The following is a 3,095-nucleotide window of genomic DNA, read 5'->3' on the forward strand; positions in this document are numbered from 1 at the left end:
TAAGCTTTATGGAAAAAAGAAGAAAATCATGTATTGTTCCGCTTCATTGTAAATTATCTGCACTTGAATTTGACAAAAAGGCCAATTCAAGAGCAGATAATTCGAAAATGACAATGGTGATCCCATTTTGTTCCGTTCAAAATGTGTCTGTTATCATATTCTAATAACATGCCAAGTATAAAGAAATTCTATTTAACAGTTCTAGTTTTGCCTAAATGTCTATATGAAATCGTCTTTAAATCTCATCTCAACTGGTGAGCTTATTGAGCCGATGGCTATTCGTCTGTCTGTCGTACACATGTGTGTCCTATCTCATCCGTTTAGCAACTACTTGAACAAATTCATGAATTTCTACCAAAGTTGTTCAAATGGTTTCTGTTGCAATCTGGGATAGGAAAACCAAAAAAGTAGATTTTTAAAAAGGCAATGTTTAAAAACCCCTTTTCGCTCGAACCAAAACGCATTCAAATCAAATTATGACCCTGGCGTCATTTTGAATGCTTCTTTGTAGGATTGAAAATTATTTTTTCATTAATAAATTCTGTTTCTTTAAAGTCGTTTCTTTTTACTTCAGACATCTTGTATATCAAGCTAGTTTATGGAAGGTCCGTGGTTCTAGTCAAGTACCCGGTTGTGTCTGAAATTTTTTGCAAAGGGGTATATGTGGTAAATCTTTACAGTTAAAGCAGGAATGTTTTCACATGACCCCAATGTCGGTGAAATTAAAATCCAAGAAAACCAAGAATAACCCTTTTTAAAAACATGTACTTACAAAATACATTATTGTAGATGGAAATTCCAGCTTAAAATAAGTTTTAAGGTTGCTGTATTTCTCACATGAACACTGTTGAATCACCCTCAGGGTATGTTACCTGCTTTTTTAATTGTGTCTTTTGATAGCTTATCTGTGGAAATAGGCTTCATAACCTCCGATTCCTTTCAAAATTCATTTTTTTAGTTTCACCCATTGTATTCTTGTTAGGGCAGACGCAATTGTTAACCTATGGATTAATATGTGGCTTTTTGTGGAATAGCACTTACGTGTCACATTGAAGGTACCATGATATCGCCATATGAACACATTTAAAGATGTTTAAAAATCTAGAGTTTACCTTGTCATGTCAAATGATTAATTCTGCTTAAGCCGGTGCTAGGAGGCATGAACGTAAGCTTGCAGTTACCAGTGCGGTTCATGAAATCAAGTCTGCAACATTTCAATTTCTCCGAGTTTGACTTTTCCTTAAGGAATCTGTTTTTCTTCATTTTATTACTAACAGACATTATAATGTAAATGGAATCAAGCAAAAATCTTTCTTCTCCATACAATTTAGCAACAGTCACTGTTGTTGTTGTTCAAACAGTCCTTACATAGGACATTACTATTCTGCAAAAGGTCTCAATCTGAATATAAGTACTTAAAGTAAGAAAAATAGCAAACAATAAAAAATTTTTGTTGACGAAAAAATGTAATACTACCCTTCAAGAAAATATTAAAAGATAGTTATAGGTTATTTCATAAAAACAATGCATACAAGAACTTTATTTGAAATTTGGCTAGTATCTAAACTGTAACCGAAATCAGGGTATATACTGTAAGAAAATCAGATCGATGTCTAAATTTTCGTTGGACAAATCTATAATTTCATATTTGATGAAATGTATTACAGTGAAATTTGAGAAAACCGGACGCTGAGAAAATCGGAACTTCCTAAATAACGGACGCATAATTCAGTCCCAAATTTTCCCTTCTTTAATAAAGTATTGTATTAAATATTGACAATAAGGGAATCTGTAAAAACCGAATATCGGACGGTTGATAGGGGACTACAAAGTGAAATATATAGATAATTACCTTGACAATACCGGACGACGAATGTGTGAATAATCTTGTGTACTTATCAATTGGTTGTGCCTAATACACCAACCTAGCGGTAACGGAACACTGATTATCTGATTTGTTTATCACAGTTTTAGTTTTTGTTAGGTGTAGATGTTACCGTTTGACATAAATGCCAAATGCACAAGGAATTGATCAGTAAAAATCAGTATGAATAAAAACAGAGTATTTTTATACTGGGTTGCTTTATGAATATTCATTTCCCAAAATGACAACGCAACGGAAACGACATTAATCGGCGTTAAGTTCTATTCCATGGCCGAAAAGAATTCGAACTAACAAATTTAATTTAATTTAAGTCAGTCAAACCGATACCTCCTTTAAAAATCTTTATCTGACAAAAAAAGTATGGTATCGGCAATATTTACAATTGGGGCATTATTATAAACAAAGTGAACTATGTTCGTTAAATCATTATCCATTACCCAAATGTAAACATATGCGGATGTAATCAGACTTTATCGTTGCGAGGTAACTGCTGTTTGTTTAAATCTTAAATTTAATTGTATTAAATGCAATATATGCAATAATGGGACAGAAGCATTTAAAACAGGATATTTTATTCATTTTATTATTTCTCGTACACATGGTCATAAAAATGCAAATATACAGCATCCTTTGTAAGGCATTGCTCGGCATATAGGATCCTGAACAGCTGAAGGGGACATTCAAAATACCGGACCGCTGAGAAAACCGGACAAAACCCTCGGTCCGAAAGCCGTCAGGTTTTCTCAACTTTCACTGTATTAGTTACTATTTTCTTGTTAAAGGGTCATTTTTTTCACTGGTTCATTGTCTTTTATTATTCTAATATTAATAAAGAAAGAGACAGAACTTTTGCATAGAGAATTAATTTAGACAGTTATACAGTAAACATGAAATGGTTTAAGTTTAAAGTGTAAGTGCCGCAGTTTTCTGCTAGGCAATTTAATGTACATATATATTTGTTATTTTGATCGGTCGGAACTATTGGTATAAATATTCATGGATATGAAAAAAGAAACTATATTAAAAACAGGAAAAAAATGGTTTTTCTGAGTTTGTAATTAATTATCATCGAAAGAGTAAAAATATGGACATTATTAATTATTACACGTTTAAATTAACGGAATATTAAACTACGGAGAAAATACGGCACACAATTATTTGTTTAAGAATATCATGGACACGGAAACCTATCCCCTAACTGCCCCTTTCA

The sequence above is a fragment of the Ruditapes philippinarum genome, unplaced genomic scaffold (assembly GCF_026571515.1).
Source record: "Ruditapes philippinarum isolate M1 unplaced genomic scaffold, ASM2657151v2 ctg5022_1_1_1_1, whole genome shotgun sequence".
NCBI lineage: Eukaryota > Metazoa > Mollusca > Bivalvia > Venerida > Veneridae > Ruditapes > Ruditapes philippinarum.